Source organism: Equus quagga, chromosome 21 (genome assembly GCF_021613505.1).
Source record: "Equus quagga isolate Etosha38 chromosome 21, UCLA_HA_Equagga_1.0, whole genome shotgun sequence".
Taxonomy (NCBI): domain Eukaryota; kingdom Metazoa; phylum Chordata; class Mammalia; order Perissodactyla; family Equidae; genus Equus; species Equus quagga.
The window spans coordinates 37985145-38005051 of NC_060287.1; positions in this window are offsets into that span (position 1 = coordinate 37985145).

Genomic DNA, 19907 nt, shown 5'->3' on the forward strand with positions numbered 1-19907 from the left:
TGTGAACCAGGCGAGGGAGTGAAGAAGAGGAAGAGCGGCGCCTGTGGAGCTCCTGCTGCAGCCCAGCACCCTGCGGGGCCCTCGGATGTGTTATCTCATTCATCGGCCACAGCCCGGGGATCGGGGTCACTGTGACTGTTTTGGGGAGGGGGCAATGAGGCAGAGGATAGTCCTTGAAGAGGTGACTATGTGAAAAGCATAGCAGATCCTTGTGACTTGAGTGACCCCCATGCAGGGGCCCGCCCTGGGGGCTTCCCAGAGGTGGCAGTGGGTGTTAGTGAGTCTCTAAACCCCTTCTCCATCCTCGGCGAGCAGAGGGGAGATGCGGCACGTGAGCTTGTTGCAGTCATTCAGGCAGAGGGGAAGTGAGACCATTCTGGAGTCCTGGACGGTCCCAGCTCCTTTCCTCTAAGAACTGAGCCACTCGTCCTGGTCTCCCCAGCAGCCATCCATTCCAAAATATTTACTAAGTTCCCACTGTAATCTGAGCACGTAATAGGGGCCCCAAAATGGCAGCACTGATTATTCCTAAATCAGAGCCGAGGGCCGGAGAGCTGCCGTTCTGTAAGGTGGCATGCCCATGCTCATAGCAAGGACGCTCGTAAATATCCTGGCCTCTCTGTGGGGAAGTGCGGCCACCATGTCCACTGCACCGTGTGGCATCTCTGGGTCTGCACAGTTTGTCATGCTCTCTTCCTAGATCATCTTTGACTGGTCCCAGGAGTGAGTCCCAGGAAAGCCACTTGTAACAGCTTTTGGCTGTGTAACAAGCTAAACAAAGTGGAAACAATGCCGTTGATTTAGCACGTGGTTCTACAGGTCGGAAGTTCCAGTTGCACTCAGCTTGGTGCTTCTGCTGGTCTTGGCTGGGCTCCCCTGTGTGTCTGGGGTCACTCAGGTCAGCCAGTGCTTGTGCTTCTGCTTGCCTCTGCTCCACCCGGCCTCTATCCTCCAGCCGCCAGCCGGGGCGTGTTCACGCGGTCCAGGTCAGGTCCAAGAGAGTGAAGGGCTCAGGGCCTCCAGAGTTCTGGGGTTGGAGCTGACCACCATCCCTTTAGCTACCTTCTTTCAGCCAAAGCAAGTCGCAAGGCCGGCACAGAGTCGAGGAGAGGGAGCTGGGCTGCACTCTTGTTGGAGGAGCTGCAGAGTCATGCGGCAGGAGGCATGCATACAGGAAGGCCTGGGATGGCGGGCGCAGTCTCTACACCCTCCATGTCAAGGAATGGGCCCTTGTCCCCTCCCCATCCTCTGTTTCTGCAGCTGAGCTGGTAGCCCCTTGTGCAAGGCATTTCTCTCCCTTGGGGGCCCTGAGACTCAATCTTGACAAGCCTTCTGTCCCAGCTTTTCCAGGCACTCGTGCCCTGTCCCGCCTGGGTGCTTATGTTGCTAACAGGAGGGTTTTGCATTTGGGAAGCACCGGGTGGATTTTCCCTGCGAAGTCACCTGTGTGCCTTGAGCACAGCTGGCCGGAGGGTGCTTGGCACCCCCCGGGGCCTCGGCGGGGCTGGGCTCTGGAGTCTGCTGCCTGGTCCAGCACGTCTCCTCGCTGCTCTGTGTGTTTGTCACCGTTGGCCAAGGCCCTCTGCTGATCTCCCCACCTTGGTCTGTCTGCGCTCACTGGATGTGTGGATGGTGAGGCGTCGGGGGAGAGGGCACCACTGAACACATGGCAGAAGTGGGGAGCATGGTCCTAGACGGGCTCACCAGCCCCACCCAGCTGGATCTTCCTGAGCCTAACACACCCCCTTCCCGCCCGCGGGGTCTTCAGTGCCTCTGGGGACCCTCACAGCAGGCCCAGGGGGCACTTTCATGAGGGGATCTTGGGCCAATGCCTCCCCTCTGGGCTCTGCTCTGGCTCAGAGCTGAGTGTGCGTGTGGGGAGGAAAGGGGCATTGCCCTCCTGGTCCCTGTCCTGGGGTAGAGCCCTGGGAGCGCACGGGGGATTGGAGAGCATGTGGTACCTCTGGCCCCTCCCCCACCATTGGCTTGGCCCCCTGGACTTGCCCTACTGTGTGAGAGCAGTGCGTAAGATGTCTGGCGAGGTGGATGGTGGGGCAGCTCCCGTATGCCCAGCAGTGGGGGCCTGGGGTGCGCAGAACTGGCTGCTGTGGGGGGAGGGCAGTACCCTCGGGTTCTGGAACTTGCTAGCTTCTTTGCTTTTGAAGAGGGTTATGGGTGGGGGACCCTCCGTGTTGGTGGCTGGTGAGGAGTTTGTGGAGGGACATCTGTCCTGTGGGCTGCCCCGTCACCCTTTCACACAGCCCCTGTTCATCCCCAGCCCCTATGGGGGCAGCATGAACTCCTCGCAGGAACCCCCCCCCCCCCCCCCCCCCCCCCCCGCCCCACATATCTAACCAGTCAGACCCCTTCATGACCCACTGGACGCACAGCAGGGGGTGGGCAAGGGCGTGGTGCTCCAGGCCCCCTGCCAGGAGGGCTGAGAGTATGACTCTGCCCTGGGGCTTGCAGAGCCGAATAGCCCAGGAGGGGATGCATGTCCTGGACCTACAGGCTTTGAAAGCCCAGTGTGAGTTGTTTAAAGGTACAAACTTGCAACTAACACATGAATAAGTCCTGGAGGCCTAGCCCACAGCGTAATAATTACACTCAACAATACTTATTATCAACTTCAAAGTTGCTAAGAGACCAGATCTTAATTGTTTTCACTGCAAGAAAAATAACTATATGACCTCATAGAGGTGTTAGCTAACACTACGGTGGTAATCATATTGCAATACATAAATGTATCAAATCAAATGTATCAAATCAAATCACAAGGTACACCTTAAACGTATACAATGTTAAATGATGATTATATCTCAATAAGAAAAAACGAAAGGGAGCTGAGTCCACGTTGGAATGGGGTCGGGGCAGGGGTTAGTGGGACAGGGTCTCTGGATGAACCCGTTCCACGGGGTTGGCAGATGAAGAGCCAGGGGAGCCCAAGGATGGGGTTTCCTTGTGGAGAAGTCTGGAAGGCCTGGGGCCCTGGGAGGCTCTGAGAGAGGGGCGACCTCCCATAGCCACGTTTCCCCCAGAGCACCCACAGGGCTCCTCCCCACGTAGATCCTGAAGGGCGTGCCCTGGTTTCTTTCCTTCTAGTGAGCGAGGGTTGTGGTCTGAGCGTGCACTTTGGGACTCGTGGAGAAGCCTGGACTCGTCATTGCTCGTTATGGGACTTGGGCAGGTTGTTGAAGCTCTCTAGGTCTCGATTTCCTTTTCTGTAAAATGGGACTAATTATGTCTATCTCGTGTAATTGTTTTAAAGGTTAAAAGAAGATGTGAAACACTTAGCATACTTGTTGTTGGGCCCAGAGTAAGTTCTCAATGACTTGTAACAACATCATCACCGTTATTACCATCATCCCCATCATCATTACCACCACTACCATCATCACTTCTTTACCATCATCACTGTTCTTACCATCATCACCGTCATCCCCATCATTACCACCATCATCCCCATCATCACCACTGTTATTACCACCATCATCACCACCATCACCACCATAATTACCATCATCACCACCATCACCATCATTGCTGGGTCAGGTTGACCGAATGCTTAATACTCCTTTGGTGGTCTAGTCCAGGGTGCAAAAAGGAGAGTGCAAAAGAGAGTGTCAGACCAAAGATTGACCCCCGTAAAATCTGACCACAGATTGACCATGGGGTGGGGCGTGGGGTGGGTGGAGATGAAGAAGGGGATGGTGAGGGTGGGGTAGCATGTAGAGTGGATTCTGAATTCCATCACGCAGCAGGGACCTGTGGAGGGCCTTGAGAAGTTGGCTTGCTCAATGTAGCCTACTGGGCAGGCCCATCAGAATCGTGGCTCCCTGAGCTGGAACGCAGTGAGTCAGGAAGATAGGAGGACTGCGCTGCCCAGGAGCATTGACGATGGGAAAGAGGAGAGTTAAGAACTATGAGTCCTTTGTGATGAACTTCTCGGTTCAGAGAGGGTCAGACCCAGAGCTCAGTGAACTGGCCGAGTGTGTGTGTGTGTGTGTGATGCATGTGTATGTGTAAGCATGTGTGTGTGTGATGTGACCACATGTATGTGTGTAAATGTGTATCTAAGTGTGTGTATGTGTGAATGTGTACTCTGGACGTGGTGTGTATGTGTGTGTGTGTGTGTGTGTGTGTGTCTCAGGGACAGGGTCTCAGGGTAAGCCCAGAGAGTCAGAGGAGGGGTTACGATGGAGGCCAGGCAGTCTGGGGGTAAGGAGGCTGATATGAGGAGTGGCCTGGTTGGGGACGTGGGGCTTTGGCAGGAGGGAGGCTGATCCAACAGGCCCCTGGCAGAGCTGGGGATCCAGGGTGGTGCTGGCTCCTTGGCTGTGTCCATGACACTGGCTTCTTGTCAGTGTCTGTGAAGAGTTCTGACTCAAAAACAGAAGGGATGGCCAGAGCTAGGATGGGCAAGAACCCCAGGGGGGTGAAGAGGAAGCTGGACGACAGTTTCCATGCGGGGTGGACCCCAGGGGGTGTGCTCCGTGCTCAGTGCAGGGCTGGTCCGTGTCCCACTCAGCTCCCCCTCCGCATGGCCCGAGCCACCTGCAGGACATGAGGCTGTGTCTGTGCTTTGCCTCAGCCAGGTGCTGAGGTTCCCTCCCCCAATGTTGAGACTAGCTGGGCACCTTCAAGTAGTCGGGTGTGTGTGTGCAAGAATGTGACCGTGTATGTGAGAGCAGGAATGTGACTGCATGTGAGTGTGTGCACGTGTCCATGAGCATGTGGATGTGTGAGTGTGAATCCGTGAGTGTGTGTATCCGTGAGTGGACGGCAGTGTAGACAGCGAGGACCTTCCTGTACCTAGATTCTTGGTCTTCGCAGAGAAGTCGCTGTGTTTGGGGGAACTCAGGTGGCAAATATCCTAATGAGCCAAGGTGAGCTGTGCCAGGAGTCATCTGGGAAGGTTTTGTTGGGGGGCTGCCCACGGTGGGTCCCTCTCCTTATAGGGCACATCCAGGGGTTGGCCTCACGACTCGGTGGAGTAGCTGGTCACCTCTGGGCTGTGCTGCCTGCTGGTGGCCCATTTCTGTGTCAGCCTGGGGGTCTGGCTTTGCCCTCCCATGGGCCACCTGCACCTGCAGACTTGCTGGGCGGTGAGGCCTCCTTCCCTTTAGTGGATTCCCATGCACCCCACGAAGGGAGCCGGCTGGGTGCTCAAGTCGTCTGGAGGAGCTGCACCTGCTCTAAACTGTGATCAGGCTAAATTAGATGGAAAAACATGCAAATGCGGTTGGAGCTTTTTGGCAAATCAGCTTGCAAACTGGTGGAGTAGGACAGCTGGGGGAAGGGCGAGCGCTTGCACCATTTGGCTAACCATTGAGGTGCTCAAATGAACGCAGTGGGCTCTCCATGGGGACCTTTTTCAAGGGGCAATTATTTCAGCTACATTTCCTGAATTTGCCTAAAAAAGCCAAGAAAAGGTACTTCCCTGCTGGGTTTTTTCGCATCGAATGGGTGAAAGTTGGAAGGCCTGTCCGTGCCAGCAGTCTGGAGATTTTCAGCCCTTGACTGATCACAGAACGTGGAATCCTGATGTTTTTTTAAACCAGGAGGGGCAGCTTATTTTGGCTGCACTTGCTGAAGATGGAGCAGGCGAGGCCCTGAATCTGTGGTCATCCACATTCAAGAAGCAATTGTCCAGCTCCGTTTGCACGTGCCGCCACCTTAGGTGATGTCTTAAAGACAAATTGCACCAGATGGTGCTTTCGGTGTTAGCTGTCCATGAGAGAACACACGGTGGGGACCCACCAGCAAGGAGGACCCAGGGGTGACGAGAGACGGGCACTCGCATGGAGCAGGCCCGCGGGGCAGTTGGCGTCCGGTTCCTTGCCTGTGACCTAGGGTCACAGTCAAGACCAAAGGCAAGTCTGGGATGCCAAGTGGGCACAATGGACATGGCAACTGTCCTCTGGGGCAGAGTGAGGAACCTTCTCACATTACCCCTGTCCTCTATGTGGCCCCACCTTCCTCTGATGTCCAGGGCTCTCCAACCCCATCACTGGTGCGGCCCTTTGTGGTCTGACTTTCCCTTCTCCCACCTGCCCTCAAGGTCACTGCCCAAAGCCATGCTGGAGGCATGGGCTCACCCTTGTGCAGTCCAGGGGCTCTCCCAGGTGAGGCATCTGCTGCTGTCTCTGGATGCCTGAGAGGCAGGAAGGCCTCCTCGGCGCCTGCTCCTTGGGAGAGAAACAGGGACGGGAGGCCTAGCTGATGTGGGGGCAGTCTCTTCGTGATGGCGTCACTATCTGTTCATCTTCTGATCTCAGAAGTCACCTGAGCTCTGTGGCTCACACTTGTTTCCAGACACACCAACAAGCAACCTACTCCGGTCTCCAGGGGTATGCATGCTTGTGGCTGAAGGGGCTGCCAGAGCAGGTGACTTTGGCAAGATGGAGCCGTAGGTAGTGACCTCCCTGTGCCTGGGTCTGCACCTGTGTGCACCTGCCACAAGCAGGGCTGTGGGGGTTGGCGATGTTAACCGTCTCACTAGTGGAGGGTTGGACTGAATCTAAGAAACTTTTTTCCTGGGCTGGAATTTGGAGGTAGGAAAATTCACATGAAAATTAATGTAGCTACTTAACAAGTATACATTGAACAATTTCCATCGTTTCTGACAACTATCGTCCTGCAGCAGGTAAATAGAGGTCAGCACGACAACAGCACAGCCCCCGCTGAGAGATGCACTATGTCTTTAAGAGCGTGACCTTTATAAGTTGTCCTCAAGGTTACTTATAACCTTGTGGTTAGAGAGATCCACTGTATCATCTGTGTGGCTGGAATAGACAAACTGGGAAACCTGGGACCCTGGGGGAGGTGGGACCCGAGACGTCTCCAACCCTTGGTGAGGCGAGATGAGAAACCGTCGCTTCAGAGCTGCAGGCAGCATCTTCTGCACAGAACAGACTTGCCTTTGCATCTGGGGGGACTGTTCACTTGCTCTGGGTCCCTTGTGGTTCTGAAGACGGGTAGCAGGGCGCCGTGTTTCAATCTTGGAGGAGCTGGAAGCCGCAGCAGTGTAAATTGGGGATATGTTTTAGCAGATCTGTCTCTGCAGGTTGTGTTTCCTTTACATAGACTGTTTCTTTCCTGCTTTGTCATTTCCCGGGAGACACGCTGATCCTTTCCAAGCACTGAGAGGGGAAGGACAAGGACTGGAAGAAAGACGTGCAGAAGCCTTTCTGTTGGCGTTGAGGCCGTGCTGCGCAGGGCACTGCTGCAATGCAGAATCCACCTGGGCTCCAACGACGTGCACGTGGTACCACTTCAGGTTAAAGCACTTGGCCAAGGGCAGCTTCCAGAGAAGATTTTGTTTCAGAATCTTCCTGCGGATTATGAACTCTGCACAAAATAGAAACCACAGGTACTTGAAGGCGTTGGGAAGTGACATAAAGCAGGAAAGCAAGCCCTAGAGGGCTGTGACCTCTGAAAGCAAGGAGTCCCCTGAGACTGCCCTCTCCAGACCCCACGGCGGGGTGGAGCTCCAGCAGAAGGCGCAGTCTTGTTGGGCTGAGAGGTCAGAGGCTAGAGTTTGGGGCTGCCCGAATGTCTGGAAATTTAGGGAGGAATTTCAGAAAAGCCACATAGGGAGACACCCCTAAACCTGGCACGATCTCTCCTCCAATCCTTGGCTGATCCCTGAAGCATGCATGTGCGGAGAAAGACCCCAGGAAGCCCAGGAAAAGGCGACGGCTGGATGGTGGAAAGAGCTGAGCAGAGATTTCAGTGTCTGGCCGGGGCTGGGAAGCCCAGGTTCAGAGTTCACGTCTCATCAGCTTGCAGGAACTTGCTAAAGACCGTGGGCTTTTCACCAAAAGCCCTGAAATGGAATGAAATCTACGTACTGAAATAAAATGACTGTGAATTCATACAGTCAGAAGACGGAAGAATACTATACTCGAACTGCTGAGAGAAGAAACTGTTAATCTAGGACTATAGAGCCAGCTAAACCATCACTCAAGAACGATAGCAAAATAGACATTTCAGACACACAAACCCAGGAGCTGACTGACAGCAGACTCTCATGAAGGACTCGTAGATGACGGTTTTCGTGAAAACAGATCAGAGGGCAAGAAGGGGCCCAGGGTTTGCGTCACGCAGGAGACGGAAAGAGGGTTAGGGGTGCATGCTGAAGTCAAAAAAGGTAACTCAAAATAGTTGGTGGAATTAAGGGATTTTACCATAATTTTAATCAATCCAAAATGACATAGCAGAGGAGAATTTAAAAAATAGGAAAAGAAGGCAAATTAATAAACCAGCTGTTGGGGATGCACTAATTGTGAACTCCCACGTTCTGCTGTCTTGCAGGAGTCCGAGGGAAGACCCCTTTCCCTGGGGAGGGGAGTGGTCGCACACGTTCTCTGCTTTTTCCCAACCAAACACCCTCTGAAGGGGTCCGTTTTGGGCGGGAATGAGGATTTTAGAGGCAGGTCTTGGCTGCAGTGAGGGAGCCACAGTTGTGCGGACCTTGAGCAGTTGGAGCCTGGTCTCGGGGATGCAGGAGAGAGGGCTCCAGGCGCCCTCACTGGTGTGGTCGGGTGACTGCCAGAGCACACGGAGGCTAAGGACCCCGTGGAAGGCAGGGGCAGCTCACGCCAGACTTGAAGACCCCGTGTGGAGGTTCCTCCAGGAGCCCAAGCCTCAAGGAGGTCCTGTTGCCTGTGGTAGATTCCCCCAGCCACCCCATCCCCGAGGGGAACGGAGGGAGGGGCTGTGCCCTCAGATGGCACAGAGTGATCCAGGAGAGAAGCGGGAGGCCGACCCCCATGCTGAGAGCTGACCTGCACAAGAAGACAGCAGGGACCCAGGCCAGGAAGGCTGGGGGCTGCATGTGGAAGGAGCCAGCCTTTCCCAAAGGTGGAGGGTGCCTGTCAATGAGCAGGCTCCAGATGGTGAGATTGGACATCCGAGGGCAAATGGGCTTGCAGGCTAGGGCTGTCTGTGGCATCTGGGATGCTGGAATGTGGAAAACCATCATTTGGTCCACGTTCCTCTGACATGGCCTTGCGTCCCTGGCACCCTCCATCCCACCATTTCCCCTGCTGTGGGGTAGTCGGGTGGTTTTGGGGTCCCAGCCCCTGTGCTCTGATTGTGGTTTCAGGGCTGGGCACCCCGAGCCATCAGCACCTGGCACTTTGGGAGTGGGTAATGGAGCCAGACCTGTGAGCTGCAGGAGGAGCTGTGCTGGGACTTCTTGCCCTTGGAAGAGCACGTCCAGTGGTGACCTTTCTCCCTGCTCCTTGGACATCATCACAGATGGATCTGGTTTGCTGGCGAACCTGGCCGCAGCGTGGGGACAAAGCCCACACGAGGAAGAGGGTAGAGCTGGGGCACCTCGAGAAATGGAGCTGGGCCTTGACCGACCCATGCCTGGCCTCCTCCCTCCCTCTGGATTTCCCCATCCTGCATGAGCCAGTGGGGCTGGCTTTCCTGTTACTTGCAGCTGAACGAATTCCCCTGGTGCACAGGCGTGAAAATGAAGTAGTTGATCACGCCGCCCGATGGCAGACGCAGCTCCGTGCTTAGGACGGCCTGACCTGAGGCTCTGTGAGGGCTCTCCTGTTGTGCAGCCAGTGACTGTGATCAAAATAACTCAGTTGGATCAGCCCCGTGGCTGGTCCGTCGCTGCTGGGCCTTGAGGCCCCTGGTCCTACTGCAAGACTCGTGGGCACCTGGCGTGGAGGAGGAGCAGAGAAGGGGACGGGGGCCGACAGACACGGATCCTGTGTGCTACGGGGTGCAAGGCCTTGCACAGTCCCAGGCAGGTGTCATTGTCACCATTCCGCACCCCAGGAAACGGGCTCCCGGGGGCTAAGCCACGCGGCTAGGGCAGAGCTGGGATTCAACTTAGCTTCCGATTCCGCAGCCGGGAGCCAGCAGTTCCTTTGGGACTAGGGCCCTTCCCCTGCTGCCTGTGAGTAGTTAATCAGCCACGCCAGGCGGCCTGTGCCCAGGGCTCAGGTGACCAGTGCTGCTTTCTGTGAACACCCCTTAAAATATTCACGCTTGGTGGATTCTCCTCGTGTGGGGTTCCCTCCTGGGGCCTCGTGTGCCGGGCACTTACTCCTCAGAGCTGCAAACGTGTTCTCATCCTTGGGCTGTGCAGACCCCTGGTGGTTTGTTTACTGGCTTAGTCCTTTGCATCATCAGTCCGCAGCTCCCTTTCCAGCCCAGACCAACCCGGGGAGGGGGCGCTGTGTGTCCTGCGGCTGTGGGTCTGTGCAGTGTGCATGGTTGCTGGGTGAGGGTTCAAGTTTTGGGGAGGGTGTTGGGTCCAGGGCTGGCTTCTTGGCTCTTCCTCGGCTTCTCGGCTCTTCAGTGAGGCCGGGCCCACTTGTGAGACCCTCCCCAGCCTGACGTCCACCTGGGCTGTTGCTCTTGCTGCTGTGCAGGGTCCCAGGGTGGGCACAGCCTGGCATCTGCGGTCAGCGGATGACCGACCCTCGGGCAGCACAGGCAAAGCGCAGGTTTCTAGGGGCAGACCAGACAGGCCTGCCTCCCCTCCTGGTTAGGGGGTGGCCGCGGATTCCCTGGGCACCTCAGAAGGGGCCGGCTCAGCCGGGAGGTGGGACTTCTGCCTCTGCTTGGCCCTGAATCACTGTGGGCCTCCCTGGACCTCGGTGTCCTCGTCTGTGACGTACGGACTGGGGCTGGCTCAGGGGATCCAGGGTGACTCTGAAAATGTGATCAGAAAGCACAGACTCTTTTCTAGGATGTGTGCACACACACACACACACACACACACACTCACACACATACACTGACGCACATATACACTCCAGGAAGCCCGTCCACGGATCCCAGGTTGCAAAGCTTTAGATAGACCATACTTGTCAAGCTGTGGTCCCATGCTACGAGCAGGTTATGAAATTAATTTAGTGGGTGACCACCAGCATCCTTTTAGAGAAGGAATTGAATAGAGTGGCGTGAAGGAGGCATTGCTCCGTGACCCTTTTGTTTCAGTGTTAACACGCGCAGGCACACGCATACTCCTATCATGTAGACTGGATCGTGGTGTAAACGCACTTCTCCCTGTGGGTCGTAATCTTAGAGTTTGGCAGACGTGAGCCAGGCCATCGATCAGGTTCCTCCGAGTTCCGGTGAGCGGCCGCTGGGCTCGGCACTCACACCCCCAGCAGTGGGCAGGGGGTGGCTCTCCCCGTGGCCTGGGGCAGGGGACCAATTAAAGAGGAAGTTACTTTCATTTCCTCATGTTTAAGGCGTAGTCTTTCCTTGTTCCTTTTTTATTGTGTTTTATTTTCAATGATGCTACTTTTGAGGTTTGCCAGAGGGTTTCCCCTCCCCTCCCCTCCCCTCCCCTCCCCTCCTCTCCTCTCCCTTCTCTGCAGAAATGTTAGCCACAGGGGACCCTCCCAGCCTCTCTGGTCGTCACTAATTAGCAGACTTGCCTGCATCCCTGTGGGGAGCTGGGTCGGCTGGACTTTCAGCAGAACGCCCCCCTCACCGGGCGGGTCTGGGAGGACCTCCCATTTTATGGAGGGCACGTGCCAAATTCCTCAGCAAGCCCGTGGCGTTTCTCCACTTCTGCCAAGAAATGGAGCAACATCCAGCTCAGTTTCTCAAGCTCTTCTAGGGCTCAGAAGAGAAAAAACAATGATTCCGTATTTTCCCCCTGAACTTTCTGTACCCGTTTACTCTGATGTATTTGTCTATTTCTGCCCTAAAACCACAGTGCGTTAGATATTCTACATCTGTGGTGGATAAACAGAGTTCTCCCCTCGCCACTGGTATTTTCAAATGTTTTTGTGATTTAAAACAATTTTATGGGGCCTGGTCTGGTGGCGTAGTGATTAAGTTTGCGTGCTCCGCTTCAGCGGCCTGAGGTTCGCGGGTTCGGATCCCAGGCACAGACCTACACACTGCTCAACAAGCCATGCTGTGGCACCGTCCCACATACAAAACAGAGGAAGATTGGCACAGATGTTAGCTCAGGGCCAATCTTCCTCAAAAAAAAAAAAAAGAGGAAGATTGGAAACAGATGTTAGCTCAGGGACAATCTTCTTCACACACAAAAAAACAAAAACAAAACAAAAAACAATTTTACATTTCTACTGTGAAATATACAGTCCACACAGAGGAGTATATACAATATATTTGTACTGTTTAAAGACCGTGTAGCCTCTTCCCAGATTAAGAAATAGAGCGTTCACCAGAACTGAGAAGCTGCCTGTGTACCCTCTGTGTTGACATCTCATTCATTCACTCATTCACTCAGTCAGCCCCTCTTTGAGCCCTTGCTGTGTGCCAGGCATCGTTCTGAGTGTTTGGGATACACAGTGAACAAAACGTAACACCCCCTGCCGTGTGGCCCCACCCCCGTCCCCCACCCCCGCACAGGTAAGCGGCATTCTGACCCTCTGTGATGATCATCCCCTCGCTACACGCTAGTGTTTGTGTGTGTGTCTGTGTGCAACCTGAACAACACAGTGTGCGGTTTGGGAAGGCCAGGGCAGCAGGGTTGCGCTGTGCCTCCTGATGGTCTTGCTTCCCTCCCTCGCTTTGTCTGTGAGACTTGTCCCTGTCGATGTGTGTGGCTGTCGCTCACTCTTGTTCATGCCTGTATAGTATTCTGCAGTGTGACCACAACCCCCCCAGATCCGTTTCCCCAGACTATTGTTGATGGACACCCTCATGGTGTCTGATTTGTGGCTGTTACAGAAAAGCTGCTGTGAGCCTGACTTGGTGTCTCGCGGATCCTAGGGATGGAGTCACTGAGTGGTGGGGCATGCCACACTCACAGGAGGAGGCAATGGCTGCTCTGATTTATGGTCCTGCCTGCTGGTCTGCATGTCCCCAGTTATTAGTGGGGTTAAGCCTCTTTTCAGAAGCTGGTGTCCTTTTGCATCGGTTCTTTCTGATGTCTTGCCCATGTTTTCCAGTTTTTGTTTTTTTTCTTTGACCTGGGCATTCCTTCTATTGTGGTTCTCAATGGGGGCAGCTGTGCTCCCCAGGGGACATTTGGCAGAGTGGTTCTTGCTGGTTTCGGTCTCTGTCTCGGCCCCCCTTGGGCTCCAAGGTTGCAGCTGTTCTCTTAAATGCTCACACATCCAACCGTCACCGGCAAGTGTGGCTGCTGGGCATGCGGTTGCTCCCGCCCTTCCCTGTGGGTGTCCAAGCCACCGGCCAGCCCTAGGTCACTGCTGGTCAGTGTTCCTCCTTGTGCCTTCCTCGCCCTGGGTTCTTATTTTTTTTATATTGGCACCTGAGCTAACATCTGTGGCCAATCTTCTTCTTCTTTTTTTTCTTTTTCTTCTCCCCAAAGCCCCCCAGTACATAGTTGTATATTCTAGTTGTAGGTCCTTCTGGTTGTGCCATGTGGGACACCACCTCAGCGTGGCCTGGTGTCCATGCCCAGGATCCAAACCTGTGAAACCCCTGGGCTGCCAAAGCAGAGCACAGGAACTCAACCACTTGGCCACGGGGCCAGCCCCTCGCCCTGGGTTCTTACCCTTAACTGCAGAGGGAGGGGCTGGGGTCCCCATTCTTCAGATCAGCTCAGCCTGCACAGAGTCTGGCAGAGGCAGCCTCCACCTGGCCACCCGTCCTCTTGTCCTCCTTCTCTCGGGGCAGTGAGTACCTGCCCAGGTGTCACAGCTCACGCACTGGCACTCCTCCCCAGTAAAGGAGTCTGCCCCACTGTGACTGCCATGCCCACCCCCAGAGGAGGGCTGGCAGTTGCTCAGGCTATTGAGGCTTGTTTGGCCCCTCTGGGATGCTGGCACCCCTGTAGGATGCTGACACACCTGTGCTGGATTACCCACAGGTTGGGGGTTGTGTTGCCAACACCTCCTCCCGAGAGGTTTGGGAACTCTGCATCAGCTAACACAGGCAGGGCCCCGTAAAACATGACGGCCACCTCCGCCCCACTTCCGTTACTGTCCAGACCCCCATGGCAGGAGGCGACTAAGGCTTTGGTTCAGAGATGCATGGGGAGCGGGGCTGCAGTCCAAACCCACTCCTGTCAATCAAACCATATCGGAAATGAGATGAGGGAGCTCACCATTTACAGACTTTTGCGGACTTTTCGGTAAATGGGAAAATTTTTCTTTGAAACATGGATTTTCTGGTGTCATTTTGCAATGAGTTTACAATAGAGTTTACGGGCTAGCAGTCAATAAGGGATGCGGGAGACGGGCAATGACAGGAACATCTGTGTCAAGTCCCATGAGAGTCATGATGTGTGAGGGGCGTGGCAGCAGGAGGGAAAGCAGGTGCTGGTCAGCACAGGCACCCCCGTGTGCTGGTGGGGGGGGAGGGCTTCTGGTACCCCAGGAGGGAGACCCCCGTGTGCTAGTGGGGGGGGGGAGGGCTTCTGGTACCCCCAGAGGGAGACCCCCGCGTGCTGGTCCAGGCGTGGGGTTTGGGGAGGGTTTCTGATGCCCGGGGGAAGGTGCCCTCGTCACCATTGTAGGGAGCATCCTCGACCCTTACTTCCTGGGCTCCAGCCCATAATTACAAGCGGCGACGGGAAGCCGTCACGGGCATGTGGTGAACTGTACCTTTGCAAGATTTAACGGTGCCTTAGATGTTTTCTTTTACACCTTTGAGGCATTAGCCATAAATTTCCTCCCAACAGCACTTAGTTCTATGCTAATGTAAGAGGTGCTAATTTTTGTACTGTATAAAAATGCCACCCAATTCAATTTGTGCAAATGAGCGAAAACAGATGGCAGGACCGAGCACTCTCCCTTTGTTTGTGGAAGGACTCCTGCCTCCAGCTCGTCTTTCTGGGGTCTGTCTCCATTTCTGGGGTCTGTCTCCATCAGTCATCCTGCCAGGGGTGGTGGGCCACGGGGCAGCTCCAGCATCTCTCCACCCACCCGCAGCTCACAGCTCTGTCTCCAGAGAAGTTATCCACGGCACCTGGGAGCTAGCTTGTGCTGAGCCCAGGCTTCAAGCTTGACATCCTCTGGCCCCTCCTGTAACAGCCGGGGCCACCTCTGGGCTCTGGGGCTCCCTTGGGAACAGCAGTGATGGTGAGCGGTGTGGGGAGGGACGCTGGGGTGTGGACCCTCGTCTGGGAGGGCTGCAGTGTTCTGAGAGGAGCCATCACCAGCTGGGGACCTTCCCCTCCCCCCCACCATCCCCTGCTGTCTTAGTCAGCTGAGGCTGCCATTAACAAATACCGCAGACGGGGCGGCTTACACAGCAGATGTTGGTTTCTCAGGTCTGGAGGCTGGAAGTTCTCAGGTCTGGAGGCTGGAAGTCTGAGATGGAGGTGCCCACTGATTTGGCTTCTGGTGAGAACCCGCTTCCTAGCTTGCTGTGTGCTCACATGGCTGAGAGAGCTCTGGTCTGTCCCTCTTCCCATCAGGGCCCCAGCTGGGTGGGATCAGGGCCCCATTTACCCTTTATCGCCTCCTCACAAGCCTGTCTCCACACACAGTCGCACTGTGGGGTCGGGCCTCAGCATGTGAATTTCGAGGGGACACAGTTCAGGCCGTAGCACTCGCCCTGCACCAGACGGACCTCCACCCTCACCTGGTTGCTTTCGAATCCGGATCTCGGGACCTCGAGCTTTGCTCGCCGAGCGAGAACCAGCTCCCAGGTTCCTACGTGTTGCTCATTTTCTCAGATTTGTACAAGTCTCTGTCCCTCCCAGCAGCAAATCTCAGGATGATTCGGCCCCAAGGGACTTCCAAATGCCAGGCTGGGACTAACGCAAACCCAAGCCCAACCACATACCTGTCCCCGAGACCCCCTGCTGCACCCCACAGCCCACCCCGGTTTCTTCCAGCCCCACTCACCTCCTTTTTGTGCCTGCCCTTCCAGACCATGCATCTCCCTGTCACCACAGTGCCCCACCCCCCACCATACCACTTCAGTATATCGCTCCTCACCTAAGTCCACATTTGTTTTCTTTGTGATGCCTGTCACAGGGCTTCTCCTGTCCCTGGGTCCCCTGTCCTGGGGGATGCAGAGCTGACCCTTCTCAGGGTCAGCTGGGCCCCCTGAAAGAGTGAGGGGACTCGTGTCCTTGTGCACTTAGAAAAGAGGAGGAAGGGGCAGGATTCGGGGCTTCCCAGCAGAGCGCTCTGTGATGGGGGAATTCCCTGCGGCAATGGGGGAACGAGTTGGGGACAAGAAAGAGGGCCCCGAGGACATTCCTGGGACCTTGCACCGCTGGAAGTCAGATGGACTCTCCTGCACCACCCCCCTGCCCCCATTTCTTAGGCCCCATACCTGGCTTGTGGAGGGGTGTTGGGGACCAACTGGCTACATTGCCAAGCTCCATGGGACCGTAAAGTGACATTCCAGTCTCAGCAGGAGTCTGAGACTGAAGGACCCGGGGGAGATTTCGGGATATGATCTTGCTACAGAGAGGACGAAAAGAGAGCAGAGGACCTGCCCAGGTGCCCGAGGACCAGGTGGCCCTGTCATGAACAGCAGCAGAGTCAGGCCAGGCGGAGGGACAGACGGCAGGCATGGGGTGGCCTTTAGTTGCTGCTCACACACCATCTGCAGAGGAGGACACGTCACCCTGGATTTACGCATTTGCTCAGAGTGAGCGTTTCCCCGGGGGACCTCCGACTTGGTTCTGGTTACTATTTTCAGGCAGCTTGCCCTCCGTGGCTGATTCCCCAGCTCTCACTGCTGTGTGTTTCCACCCCTTCCTCGTGGGTCCGCCATGTGTGGTTTTAGGGGAAGGGAGAGGACCGACCCTGGGACAGGCTCTGGCTGGCTCCTGGGGGTGGCCTTGTCAGCACAGGATTCTGGAAGCTGGACACTCATAAAACATCATGAAATGGACTCTGTGTGGTGGCCCATCTGTCCTGGGTGAGTCAGTGTTTCCGGTGGCCCAGGTCTCTGGGGGGCGGGGGAGGGCAGCTCTAGAGCACTCTTCTGTTGGGTTCACGTGGGGACAAGCCTTGGTTTGACCTCCATGCACAAAGGAGAGGGGCAGGTCGCAACTCAGTGGTGGAAATGGACTTGTCCTCAAGCGGGAGCTCAGACTGCTCAGTCCCCCTGTGAAGTCTCCGGTTCCCACTCAAGGAAAGGCAGGAGGCTCCTTTCTTCCTGAAGATGCTCGCACACGGGAGAAGTGGGATGTCTGGGCGACCAGGAGGTGTGTCTCATGGGGGCGGCCAGAGGCCAGGCGTCCTGACTCGGGTTGGAGTGCGTCTTCAGGGAGGAAACGCCCCAAAGTTGCTCTGTGTCCCCTTGGATAAGGGGCCCAGGAGAAGGGACAGGTGTCAAATAGGAGACAAATGCGGACTTTGGTAAGAAGAGACTTTACTGGACAGGACATTGCAATGGAGGGGGCACCATGGTGCCAGGGAGGCGGCGCCCCCGCGGGATCAGCAGGCATCTGAAAGATCAGGCAGAAAAGTCTTGTCCTTTTTAAAGAAGAGTAAACAGCTAGAAAGAGCGGGGTGGAAGTGTGTGGAAGAGTGGGTGACAGGGCAGCAGAACAGAGGGTGCTGTGGCCCGAGGCCGGCCCATCTTGGCCTCGGCTGAGGGTAGGGCTAAGTTCAGGGGCCTGCTGGGGGTGGGAGGAGCTCAACCAAGTTTGTTCCTGTTGAGCAGTTGACAGTTCAGCTAATCATTTGTGAGGCAAAGAATGGGGGTCTGGGGTCCGAGTCTGGCCTTGTCCTGGGTAAACCAGGGGGCATCCGTGAGTCTTACCCGAATCATACAGGGTGGAGGGGGTCTTGGCAGGGAGCTCTTTCTGGACCACAAAGCCTGGGGACATTTCTTTAACCATGGCTGTTTCCCAGGGTCCCAGGGCTGGGATCAAGTTCAAGATTTTCACAGGGTCTGTCTCCCCGGCATTAAGTAACCAGGGAGAGGTCCAGCTCAGCCTGGCCTGGAGAGGCAGGTGACTACCGAGGTCACGTGGCAGCTGGAGGCACAGCTGGTAGGAGGACCCAAGGCCTCTGATTCCCAGTTCAGGTCTTTTTCAGTTCAGGAATTTTGCTGCCAGAACAAAAGAGCCAATGGGGAATGGGCAATGGCTTCCCTCGGGGTCCTGAGTCAGGTGCTCCTATAGGAGTTCCCGTGTGAGCAGTGGGGCCGTGGGGCAGGGGGGTGAACTGTGCAGACCCCACCCCATCTCAGGAGGGCGCTGCCTCTCAGCTCCAGATGCCTGTCGTCACAAGGAGCACAAGCCCAGTCTCATGGCATCTTCTGATTTTTCAAGAGAAGCAAGATAGCAGGATTTATTCACTTTTACTGAAAACAGGCTTTTCAAATCGAACAAAACAAGTCTGTGAATCAGATGCGGCTCTTTGGCCTCTGGTTCGAGCCTTCTGCAAGAGCCCTCCTGGCTCTCTGCTTTGCCAAATTAGGGCAACGATTAATTCATATTTTACTAGTCCACTCACGTTCTGTCTTAGTGTCCCTGCGAATGGTAGTGATCATTTTGTTCTGTGTTAGGTATCTTTGGATGCGAATTAGCTCAAGAGATGGGGGCTTATTTTAAAGGTAACATAGAGGAATAAAGGTGGCAGAGGCTCCTGGAAATCCAAGGCAGGAGCTGCGACAGCCGATGTTTCTAGCAGGAGGCACAGCCCCAGGGCACTTCGGGGGACCTCGGCAGTCAGGCTCTGCCATCGACAAGGTGACGTCACCTCCGTGGGTCTGTGCTGTCTCCATGCAGTACCCACTGGTATGTTACGTCTCATTTTTCCATCTCATCACTTTCCCTTACTTGTAACTGCAGCAAGTAAGAGCCTCTCGTGCCCCTGTCCCCACAGGGTCCCAGGTCTAACTCATGGCCCATCTCTCTAAGTATCTTTTGAGTTTCAGCTCTCACTACGAAACGTCTTATTCATTTGATGTTTATTGTTCCTGTTTTTTAAGTAAAGGGATTTTTTCTTGGCAGCCCACCCCACAGGTCGTGGGTCAGTGTGTGGACTTGTTATTCCACTCAGGTGTCCACTCCAGTCCAGCCAACTCAACTGGAGGAGAAGGCCCAGGGTCAAGGACTATAAACCATGGCGGCCGAAGGTCTGCCCACCTGGTAGGGCTCGCGGGCCGGGCACTTCTCATCAGGAAGGGCCATGGCTGGAGGCAGATGTCTGACATGGTCATCCTTATAGCTCATCGAACTTTCCTGAAAGTTGGTTTTACGAGGGTCTGCTGACTCAGTCCTAGAAATAGAGAGCACTGTAGTGGCTGTTTGGTGACAGCAAACCCAGGTTACTCTTCTCAGAAATGAGGCCTATCCAGGAATATCGTTGGTTGAATCCCAACTCATCTCACTTTGAATAGAGTCATGCGCTTGCAAATTCTGCATATTTTACTTTTATTATTGATTACTTACATTTTACTTTCTGTATTTTTGAAAGAGGGAGTAAATAAGTTCAGATAAAAGGTCGAGACCTCAGGTTGTTAGAATTAGAGGTCACTTTGATTCGTGTCCTTCATCTGTCCCGCTCTGGACACCACTGGCTTCTGCCCCTGCATGGCCACGCCCACACGTGGGGCCCTCTTCCCCGGCCCGGGGCCTCCTGCTCAAACCAGTCAGCCTCCCCAGGGTCCGGCCGGTGCTCGTTACCTATCTGTTGTAGTCAGTTTAATCGTCTGGTTGAACCTTCTCAAGTTAATTTTCTAAGGGGTCTCAAGGAAGTGAAGTGGTTTTAAAATAACCAAAACAGTTTTCAGAGTTTCTGCCGCCGCCCGTGAAGGAGTAGCTGGGGTGGAACTTGTGCTCGCTCTTTTGTTTTTGCCAAAAGAACTAGAAAGCTGGACAAAATATATGAAACAACCGGATTTGGACATCAGGACCACAGGCTGCACAGGACTGCGATCCCTAAGAGACAGGAAACAGATGAAGCGAGGTGTCCAGTCCACTCGGTTTTCTTCCTGGAGGCAGCGTTCCTACCACCGCAGGGAGGGGAGAGTGGACAGCGCGTGGCCGTCTGCAGAAGTGAGGA